This window comes from Littorina saxatilis, linkage group LG1 (genome assembly GCF_037325665.1).
Source record: "Littorina saxatilis isolate snail1 linkage group LG1, US_GU_Lsax_2.0, whole genome shotgun sequence".
NCBI lineage: Eukaryota > Metazoa > Mollusca > Gastropoda > Littorinimorpha > Littorinidae > Littorina > Littorina saxatilis.
In genome coordinates, this window is record NC_090245.1 from 102,794,129 (window position 1) to 102,805,862 (window position 11,734).

The 11,734-nt window shown below is 38.4% G+C and overlaps 1 protein-coding gene and 1 long non-coding RNA gene across 3 annotated transcripts in view; one reads left to right on the top strand and one right to left on the bottom strand.

Moving 5' to 3' along the window:
- LOC138948254 (purine nucleoside phosphorylase LACC1-like) overlaps nucleotides 1–11,734 on the top strand; it is an 88,123-nt gene that overhangs the window by 25,392 nt on the left and 50,997 nt on the right. The gene's annotated exons all lie outside the window — the stretch shown is intronic.
- Nucleotides 1,912–6,127, bottom strand: LOC138948139 (uncharacterized). The gene is made up of 2 exons (XR_011449902.1): nucleotides 5,991–6,127; nucleotides 1,912–3,595 (listed from the first exon to the last, which is right to left on the bottom strand). It is a non-coding gene; the product is annotated as an uncharacterized lncRNA (long non-coding RNA).

Consider the following 11,734-nt stretch of genomic DNA (forward strand, 5'->3'; position numbering starts at 1 on the left):
CGTTTGTCGACGGATTGTGTGTGTGCATCTATTGTAAGAAAGAAGCAAAGTCAGTGAAACTTGGGGGAAAAAGAAGTAACTTGAGTGCAAGGAAAAAGAAGAAAACGGAGGCGTAATTAAAAACAACAACAAGAACCAAACAATTTAACAAAACACACACGCACACACACACACGAAATAACGCCTTGGGTCATCAAATCATAGAAGTGTTTAAAATTTCAAAGCTGTAGTTTTGATAACGTTCTGATTAAAGTGTAACTAAACAGACATTTTGAAGTGTCAGCTTTACTGAATTGCTTTATGTTTTGTCCAAGTATAGACCTGTAGAAGCGATACTGGACGATTTTTCCAACGTTTACTGTGTTTTCTGATTTACTACGATTTTTTAAAAGTGTTGAACCCATTTCAGATTTACCTGATTATCTGTTCTTGATTTGATACTTCCAAAGAACAAGTGGTACTTTGAGTTCCGGTTTTATGTTTTAACCAATCAGAATTTGGTTCCTAAATAAAATCGTCTGCTGCCTGTCCCAGCAGAGTCGGCAACAAGCACTGCTTGCCACATGTGTGATGTTACCAACAGAAATAGCTATAAATTGGGCAAGGTAGCAATGTAAATGAATTGGATCTAACTAATGTGCTTGTACTGCATCTCTGGCCTTTGAATTCACTCCAAATGTACTGGCTCAGCGTGAGAGGCAACATCCTGTCGAAGTCGTAAGCACGAGGCTGACTAGGAGATTATTATTCGAAGAGCATGCTGAAACGGATTGTAAGTACAATATTTTACATGTTCTCGACATTTCTGTTGATCTTTCCTTAACTTTAATTGTTTCCTTGATTTAAAACCCTAGGGCTTGTATTTTCAGTTGTGATACTAAGCACGTATCTTTACCACAGTATCCGATCACTTCACACTTGAATTTTGGAATGATGAAGTGGAATTATTTCTGGATCTAATTTATTCTTTGTCCCCCCTCCCCCCCCCCCCCCCGATTCCTTTTTTCGCCACATATATGTATTGTCGTGTGAGGGGGTAGATGCGTGTACTGGCTGATTTTTATTTTTTTTTACTTCGGTCAGATACAGATGATTGGAAAAAAAAACTTGTCAAGGATTTCAGAATTTAATAGATCTGTTCGAAGTTTTTACGGGATGAGTCCTGTTACAATACAGACTGAATGTGCCCAAGATGAACTTTTGATTAAACATACACACACAAATGAATCTCTTGAGTTTGTTATACGGCGAATGTCCAGTTTCCACCACCACGTCTGTTTTTATACTGTTTGATTGAATAGACTGACGTGCATTCTCTCGCAAATGTGCGCGCGTGTGTGTTTGTCTGTGCCTCAGATGATGTTGCACATTGCAGATCTATGCGACAGGAGCAAGTGGACAAGACAGCTACATTTGTCTGAGCGAAGATCCAACGGTAAGCTCTTTTAGCCGAAGACAGCGAGCCTGGGTGCATGCATGCAAGCTTCTATCATGTTCGTGTGAGTGGGCTATTAGACGACTTTTCATTATTCTTGATTTGGAGATCCATGCAGGGTATTAGAAAGTGCAGAATATACACGTTTGAACAAATACGATGTGTGTTTGCTCTGAAAAAAAAGAAAAGACGCAACAAACAAACATTGCATTTGTTTAAAGTATCACAAATATTTATTACCTGTATCTGCATGTTTTGATAATGATTTATCATAATGATGAAGGGTAAATTACTTTGACGTGTACTTTTTTTTTAACCACACTGATAACGAATGATAGAAACACAGACACACTTAATAACATATCCACAAAAATTGTAACAATAAATTAAGCTGAACAATGCCTGCAACACATTTCAGGCCTCAGAAGGAAGTAATTATGAGATTCAGACAGAGAGAGAAAGCCCAACACGAAACCAGTTGTGACATTTTTTATTTCATTATGTAATATTAAAAACACGACAACAACGTATTTCCTGTACTTAGTTTCGTGCAATTATGGATTGCAAAGTATGTCTAATTGAGTGGCATAAAGAGGCACAGTTGCATGAAAAACCAACTCGGATCTTGACTAGGATCAGGATTTTACATGGACACAACCTAGAATTTAACATCCTGGGGGAGGGGGGTACTGCGCCTTTCACATCAAGATGTAAAGATCTATTTTAAATAATACTTATTAGAAGGGAACAAAATCAAACAAACTACAACAATCGTTCTGAGGGGAGAGAATTACCTCTTCCGAAGAAATTACCTCCCTTGCTTTCCTTGTCGTGACTTATGTAGAGTAAAGTGAATAGAAAGTGATTCAGTCAGTAAGAACAAAAAAACACAACATTTCTTAAGATCAATGAGGAGTCTTGAAGTATTTGTCAATGTTAATCTTGTATGCATAACAAACAATATATTACGGATTGATAATTAAAGAAAATCGTCTCTTCTACAGGGTTGACCCCCCTAAAAAGGACACCCACAACCATGCAAATTACTTCTGCATCTGTTGAACCAATTATTTTATATATGGTATTCATTAACTTCAGTTTATGTTCTGCCTTTCCAGTAAGTGGCAATTTTGTAAATTGAATGGTCTGACTTTTGTGCAATTTTAATTTTTTTCTCCAAATTCGGGGGTCGACTAAACAGAACGAGTTTTGACATTGAGCGGTAGCCATTTTTACCTAATTTAAACCCTTCAGGCTTTTACCTTTTTGATTATTTTGAATGTCTGAGTATGTAAAAACATCCCCTTCAACCCCCAGGCTATCGTTGACCTGAAGAAAGCATGCAGTTACAGCTAGGTTCAGGGCAATCCTCAGACACGAAAGCGTTGGTGTCATTGGTGATGCAAAAGTTAGATAATTTAACCTACAAATTTGCCACTTTGTGAACTGCACATGCATAAAATCAAGTTTAAGTATGCTGAATATAAAGTTATCCAGTCAATTGGTGTAGAAGTTATAGCATTTCTGTCAGTTAACAGTATTTAAAATCTCTAAAGTAAAATCTGACATATTCGAAAGTTTTGCATAAACACCCAGACAATTTTTATGATACTCTCCTAAGCTTCTCCACTTCTCAGCCCTGTCTTGGAAATGAATTCGAATAAGGCAGTCAAAATAACTTAGTTTGGAGCACCCATCAATCAGAATAAGCATTAACTTTTGACACAGGAAATATCTTCTACCGAAAGCTCTCCTGGTTTTATTCTACATTTTTCCTGCATAATGGTAACAAATTTAATGATAAATCTAAACAACGAAGTGACTGTGGTAAGATGAACAAAGTTAAAAAAACAAAGGATTACTGTAAATGGTTTACGAATCGAAATCTAAACAAGTTTTAATGATAAGTAAAATGATAAAAAAATAAAATAAAAAAAAGCTAACGTCCTCGCATTTGTCCAGAATTATTCCATGTTTAACATGGGAACAGAGGGATAATTGGTCTAAAGAATTTTTAAAAAGGAGGGTTAGGGTAACCCTAACCCTCTTTGGACTATCTGTATGCAATGCCCGCTATAGGTGAAAGACTTTTGTGGAAGCCATGGAAGAATGCATCGCTGTTGTGCTGGTTCAGCTTGAGGTCCTGTCCTAGCGAATATCCTGCACACACAAAAACACGACTTTTTAAGCCACTTATGTTGCATTCCGTGACATAGCTTTGTTAAAACCGTGTCCCTGAAAATAATGACAGATTTTGTTGATATACATTTTTTTTAAGACACCTCATATAATATTGTTTGACAATCTCTTTCAACATAGTTTACGAATCACCAATGTGTATACAAACGCAAAAAATAACCCACAGGTCAATAAATTACTTTCCAGAGAGAGAGAGAGAGAGAGAGAGAGAGAGAGAGAGAGAGAGAGAGAGAGAGAGAGAGAGAGGGAGAGAGAAAGATTAAAACTAGAAAATGTGTGCTATATAAAACAAGGATAATCTCTGTCAAATCTTCGCTTGTACCTGCATGGTGTTTACTGCGCTATATACACAACCTGTTTTATTTCATTTATTTATTTTTGTTATTTTTTTTTTTTTTTGGGGGGGGGGGGATGTTTTGTGATGAGGGTTTTTTCAAAGCCTTTACTGCTTTAGCCATTGAATCCACCCGACTTCGATTTATTGTTCAGTGATGGGTAATTGTGTGACCAACTATGTAAGTTAGTGATTGTTCTGGCTTCATACAATGACATTGCATTAATTTTATAAGTGTATGTGTGTGTGTTTCAGGCAAAAGCTGATATTACAGTCCTAGTTGTATGCAGTACCTCTGCTTCTTCGTTCAGGAATCAAAGTATACAATCTAAACCGATTATTTTGTTCAATAATGTTCAGCTTACCATCCCGAAGAAGGCAGTAACGTGCCGAGATATTGATTATAGATATTAACGTACCTAACCTGATTACTGGTGTGTTTTCTTTTTATTTCAATAATGTAAATGTGTGACAACTTGCAGGGTACTTGATGTTCAGAGCAATTTTTCTGGCTCAAGACCTTTTTATGGATCAAAGAAAACTTTTGTCATGGTGCACAAGTCAATCAATTTGGTTGATAAATAATTTGTGCTGCATTTTCCCTGGTTACAAAACGTAGTATGTATCAAGCATAAAAACTGAAAAAAAAAAATACTGAAAACAAAATTCGAAGGCGCGTAGCGCCAAGTTTCGCAGGCGCGAAGCGCCAAGACTTCTAGGGGGGTCCGGGGGCATGCCCCCCCGGAAATTTTTTTTTCAAAGGTGCAATTTGGTGCAATCTGGGGCTATCTGAGCCTTAAAATTGGATTCAAACATGGCCCCAAAACTATTTTACTATAACTATGACTATGAAAAACAAAACAAAACAAAAATTAACAAATACGGAAAAAAAAAAAAAAATACGGTTTATTTTTTTCAAAAATACGGAAAATACGGAAAATACGGAGAATTTTCATGCCTGATGTATTACCACATGTCCTTACCTCAATACCTGTCATTGGCATCACATGATTCTCTGCAAGCAGTCTTTTGTGGAAATACGTCATTTAACACTTGCACTTATAGTAGGTGGCTGTGGAACGGTAGACATGCAACGACAACGAACAACAAAAGACAAAGTGTGGAGTTTCATTTTTCTTAACATACGCTAAGTTTCTTTGAGAATGCTCCAAGTGAAAATCAGGGGTTCCTAGGCCTGATATCACAATTAAACAGCTTCTTCTCAGAATCAGGAGGGAAAAAACTTATATGGCGAGATGTCGTGACAAGAACAGACAGCAGCAGCAGCAACAACAACATTGCTAAATCGTCGCTTTAACAAATTTCATGTTTAGCATCGCAGACAAAGCACGGCTACTGATCCGACCAAAGCCACACTTCATGCACGATGGGCACATTGTTATGGCCAGCTTGTTAACGTGCGCATTGTGTATGTTTTACATAGAATTGAATGTGTTTGTCGTTGTGTCTGTCATCTATCCTAGTCGTTTGATTTAGAATAAAGCAAACTTATTACAATGACGATTTTCTTCGGTTTTTGATGAAGGATTGGCATCAAGACTTTTCCTATTTTCCAACTCTGCCACCATACACTGGCCGTTCACAATGCTTACATGACCACCAAATGGAAAATCAGTTGGTATTTGTTATGTTTTTGTGTTAGCACAATCTTCATACAAGTAAACAGAAATAGTTTTGTTGCAAGCAGAGCCTTCACAAGAAAAAATGCTTCTAAGTCAAAATACATACCCCCTTTTTCGTATTGCGTAAAATATACCCATAAATTCTGGACATCATATTTTTATTTTTTTCTCACAACAATGAAACCAAACTTTGGCATATGTTTTAGCAATATATTCACAATAAAACCTATGAGTTTGAAGGCTGCATCTTGTTTTGTTTATTTTTGAGAATTTCTTTGCAAACCCATGCAAATGGCCAGTTTCTGGGGAGAGACTGGGAGGATAATGGCCAGTATAGAAAGAGTTAATAAGTAAACTAATGCCAGAAGTAGGTATTTACCTTGTTTGCCTTCGCGTTCTTGATAGCCCGCTGCAGCATTTGTATCACTTCCCTTGACATTCAAAACGCCAATGTATTTCTGAAAGGAAAATAAAGATATTGACCGAAACATCACACAAGTGGTATATCATGCTAGGTTTTGTTTACAGTGCCTGTTCTACGACCACATCTGATTGTAATTTAAATAAAGAAAAACTGTATCCATTTATTACTTCTCTATTTGTGTGTGTTTGTGTGTGTGCAGGGGCGGATCACATCATTTTTAAGGGGGAGTTTCCAAATTTCTTTTAGGGACAATTTGACGACGCGAAGCGTTTAGTTGAAGACGCGAAGCGTTCAACCTCCTTGGGGGAGGGGTCCGACAAATGTTGATAAAAACAAGGAAAATGGATCAATCTGAGCCAAGAAATATCCCCTAATACACCTTCCAAAAAAGTAAATATATTAAGAAGAAAAATTTGAATCACAACAAGGACAATTGATCGATCTGGCGCAACCTGAGCAAACTAATTAGCCAACTTCTTTCCAAAATCGTCACTTAGAATACAAAGGCCGGCTCCTAAGTGGTCCGGAAACCCCGGAACCCCCCTCCGGATCCGCCCAGTGTGTGTGTGTGTGTGTGTGTGTGTGTGTGTGTGTGTGTGTGTGTGTGTGACCGATGACCGTCTCTAAATTCTAATCGTTGCGTTTGCATGGTAATAAAGTTTTAATACTGGATATGCCCATGAAAAAATATCATTTCTTGTTCATGTCATTGTGTGTGTGTGGCCAGGACCGTGACTTCTGCTTGCCTCGACGTCTTCAGAAAAGACACAAAATGCCAGCAGGCGTATGTTCTGGGAGCACTCAGTATGCCGTCATCTGCAAACAAATAAATACAAATTATTCAATTGTGTAAATAAAGAACAATCATTTTAATATTACAACAAAAAATTCATATAACTGTAGTCTTCACCAGAGACATCCACTACACTATCTTTAAATAAAACTGCCGTAAAAAATTGAAATACTATAAAACTTACCCCCACTCAGATCTATTTGGGATTATTCAAGTTTCAACCATGAAACGATGCCGGTTTGGACAGATCTGCTAGTTTGCCGCTGAAACTGAAATCAAAGGCGATCTTCAGAACTATTTCTAATCTTGTGTTTGTGATTAATATAAAATACTGATCTTCCCAATAGAAGCTGATGTGTATATGTTACAGTCAAAACGGGAAATCAGTCATTACGGGTAATGACTAAAACTTTTAGTCATTTCCGGAAATGGCGGTTTTGATCAGTCATTACTGGAAATGCCTAAAATCTTTAGTCATTACCCGTAAATGACTAAAAATATGCTCTAGACATTACCAGTAATGACTGAACATGAACTAAATGTTCTAAGATGAATCCCATTATTACAAAAATTGTGAGTCTTCATAGTTTGCTCCCCCACAATCATCTAATTTTTATCCAATTATGCATGATATTGTGTTTCCATACAATATTTAACATAAGTCAATATTAAACTTAGTAATAATTCAAAAATCAAGCAAAAACACATTAAATTTATTTGGTTGTAAAGGCTATAAAACACACAGAGTGGTAGACACGAAGGTTGCACCCGTGTGTGCGAAAGCCAATTGCTATAAAACGCGCACTAAATGCGTGTACTTCTCAGATCGGCCAATAGAAATGCTATATAGAACGCACTCCCTTCGCCATAAAGCGCTCAAACCCCGAACCGCATAATCTCTCAATCTATTCGCAACTCTGATGTTAAACATTTGTCAATCTTTTATTTCAAATACACATTAGATAAAATGAACAGAAATTTGGAATAAAGAAAAGATAAAATGAACAGAAATTTAAAGAAAATGGAATTATCTCTCTCTCTGTCTTTGTCTGTGTCTCTCTCTGTCTGTGCCTCTCTCTCTCTCTCTTTGTCTCTCTCTCTCTGCCTGTCTGTCTGTCTCTCTCTCTGTCTCTCTCTCTGTCTCTGTCTCTCTCTCTCTCTCTCTCTCTCTCTCTTTCTCTCTCCCTCCCCCTGTCAATACCCCTTGCAACTAAACCGTCTTGAACACACACTTTGACGCTGTAATGACAAATACACATTCGATAAATTGAACAGAAATCTGGAGTAAAATAGAATAAATCAATGGAAAATTGAAGTAAATGACACACACACACACACACACACACACACACACACACACACACACACACACACACACACACACACACACACACACACACACACACACACAAACACACACACACACACACACACACATACTGGCTGTGTTGATCTACAAACTCTTTCTGTGCTTCAGCGAGTGTGATCGTGAATCATAATTGTGGAAAAAATTCTACAGTTAACAAGAGTTCACATAATGTGTATTGGTAATCGACAGAAAGCCGAGTGAGCTAGTATTCACATTCCGCATTTTCTTGACTAGCAGTCATTTCCGGAAATGACGGTTTTGATCAGTCATTACTGGAAATGCCTAAAATCTTTAGTCATTACCCGTAAATGACTAAAAATATGCTCTAGACATTACCAGTAATGACTGAACATGACTAGCAGTCAGGCAATAAGGGTAAAAAATATTCACAAAGTTTAGTCATTTACGGGTAATGCCTAAAGATTTTAGGCAATTCCGGTAATGACTGATCAAATCAGTCATTTCCGGAAATGACTAAAACTTTTAGTCATTACCCGTAATGACTGATTTCCCGTTTTGACTGTAACATATACACATGACCAGGACAAGGTATTTTGTTACAGGGCATTTACGCAGACGTCGCAGTTCAAAATATCGTTTTAGATCTGATTTTGTACAGCAGCCTCAGTGTGTGATTCAGAATCGTCTGCCCTTTTTCGGTTTAACATTTTATGGACGATTCCCATGAGACTGCTGAATCATAACTGATGACAAATTCAGAAACAGATGATGGTTTCAAGTAGGCTACAGTAATGATTCGTTAAAAATGTCAAGCCACTCGTCGATCATTCACACTCAGAGAACCCAAGCCAAATCTGCTCTGGTTCCGAGCAGCTTTTTCCAACTGAGACCCTAATTGTTACGCATCTGCCGCGAAAAGATAGACCACAAACAAGCGGCACTGTACCATGCTTTCGTTTATGTTGCTAAACAGATTAAATGTGCATTGTAAATGTGCTTACAGCAAAGAAATGCATCCTTACTTACCACAAAAATACTGTTACCACATTCATCGCACTTCTGTCTTCTTACCAAAACCTATCGATATGTTTGTTTACGATATATTGGTAATTACTAACCGTTAACTATTTTTCAAAAATCTGAAATGACTTTTAAGAATCAAAGAAAGATTCGCTAAAACGGTTGACTTCAGAAAATAAGCAATATTTTTCTGAACCATGAAATAAAAATCGAAAACTCCGTTTGATCTTTTATTTTGGTAGATTGATGACAACAGCCGGAACTGAAAGTACCAGAACCAAAAATTAAGGGCATTAATCAGGTAAACTAAGAAGATTGTCGTTCCTGGCGCGCACTTCACATGTCCGTCAAACAGTGTCCGAGTGAGAGAAAAAATTTTTTTTTTTCGCAGTTCGACAGTATATGAGGCCCTTCTTCATATCAAAGTGTAAAGGTTGCTGAACGATGTTTTTCCTTTTTGCTTGTTTAGTTACACTTTAAGAAATTGATTTAGAAAAAAAAGAATGACCCGAAAACGACCTCGCTGTGAACCCTACAATAGGACGAGGGTCAACACGCTTTGGGTCAGGTTTGGAGGTCATCAAACCTTAGAAGTAGACAGTCAAAGTTTCGAATCCCTAGCTTCAAAAACCTCAAAGTAATGTTTTTATGACCCCGCTATCACTTTGACGAGGGTCAACAGGACTTTGGTCATGTCGAAAGATCATCATGCCCTGGCAGTGTGCAAAGGTCTAGCTTCAAAAATAATTGGAGATAATATTAACGTTCATGCGGACAGACACTGCTCATTATCCCCGAGTACGCTAGTACAAGGGTCCAGCAGACTTTAATTGTGTGTGTGTGTGTCTCGACTTAACAGCTTATTGCTGGGAAACTACTGGGCGCAGTTCGTTCAAAAGTTGATACACTAACTTGATAATAGGTCCGATTGATCGTATTAAAACTTCATAATGTTACCTGGGACCTAAATGCGAAATAAACCACAAAAAAACGACTTGGCGGCGGGGGGAATTCGCGGAGCAACAGCCAGCCAGGCAGTCTCATAGAACAGCCGAACGCGTCACACATTGACGAGAAATATAGCGTCATAAAAAGATTACGTCACGGTCAAAAGTCTTTGACGTCTTTTTCTCTCGCGCGGTGTGTGTGTGTGTTCATTTTGTGCACATGTGTTAGTATTACTGTGTGTGTGTGTGTGTGTGCGCGTGCATGAGTCTGTACTCGTGTGTGTGTGTGTAAGAGAGAGAGATAGAGTAAGAGAGGAAGAGAGAGAGGGAGTGAGATAAGTGTGTGTGTGTGTGTGTGTGTGTGTGAATGTGTGTGTGTGCATTTTCACTGTGATCAAATTACAAATAAAAGAGAAAGGCCAGTCACCACGCACATCCTCGGCTCGCATGCAATGTATTTATATAGCAAAGGGAATGCCTGTAATTCACACAGATCAATCACTTGGTCTTAAACGTGCACAAGACAAAAACTTTCATACTGGGGGAGCGAGCCAATCTGAAGAGTACCCGGGTCCAGCGCCAGCGTTTTTGGCTCACGTAAGTGTAGCCTATGCGATGATAAACTGTGTCTGTCTGTGCGTGCGTATGTATGTATGTATGTATGTATGTATGTATGTATGTGTGTATGTCTGTGGTAGAAACTTTAACATTTCCGAGTCTATGGATTACGTCAGTCTCGGTCAAAAGTGTTCGACGTGTGTGATAGAAACTATTTGAAGACGTCACATTATGACGTAAGAGGGTTAGACGTCACGCAAAGGAATTACTGAAAGTCTCGGTCATTGTTATTGTGAGCGGGCCGAGACTTCTTGGCAGATCCAGGGTCTCGCTTTCTTGCATAGTTTCACCTATGCTTCACTGTGTGTGTGTGTGTGTGTGTGTGTGTGTGTGTGTGTGTGTGTGTCTGTGTCTGTGTCTGTGTCTGTGTGTGTGTATGTGTGACGGAGTGATTGAGTTTGTGTTACTGTTTGTCGATTTCTTACGTGAGCCTTGAAGGCTTCGCCTCTTGTTTTATTAGGTCTCACTGACACTGATTACTCATGTCATGAAAAAAACCACCAACAAAACAACAACGAAAACAGAAAACCTGAAAACACCCCCCCCCCCACCCCCCACCCCCACACCAAAACAACACGGTTGGCAAACAGCGATCGAAAGACTTTCTTCATATAATAAATTAACAGACAATGTTAGTCGTAATGTTTTATTTTCAGTCGTAATCACACAAACACATCGTTTGTTGTGAAAGATGTCCGTGATCATGATGTCCGTAATGTGAAGTTTGAAAGGAATTCATACCTTCCAGGGCCGACAGCCAAAGCACAGACAGCAGACATTGTTAGTCACAATGCAATTTAGTCAGCCGACTTGGGGATGCAATTGACAAATTCCGGAAATCACTCTGCCGGGTTTGAATGTGTTGTGAAAGAGTGACTATTCTTTGAACTTCCAGGCAAGTTTTCCCACGTGACATTATAATCAATCAATCAATCAATGAGTCTTATATCGCGCATATTCCGTGGGTACAGTTCTAGGCGCTCTGCAGTGA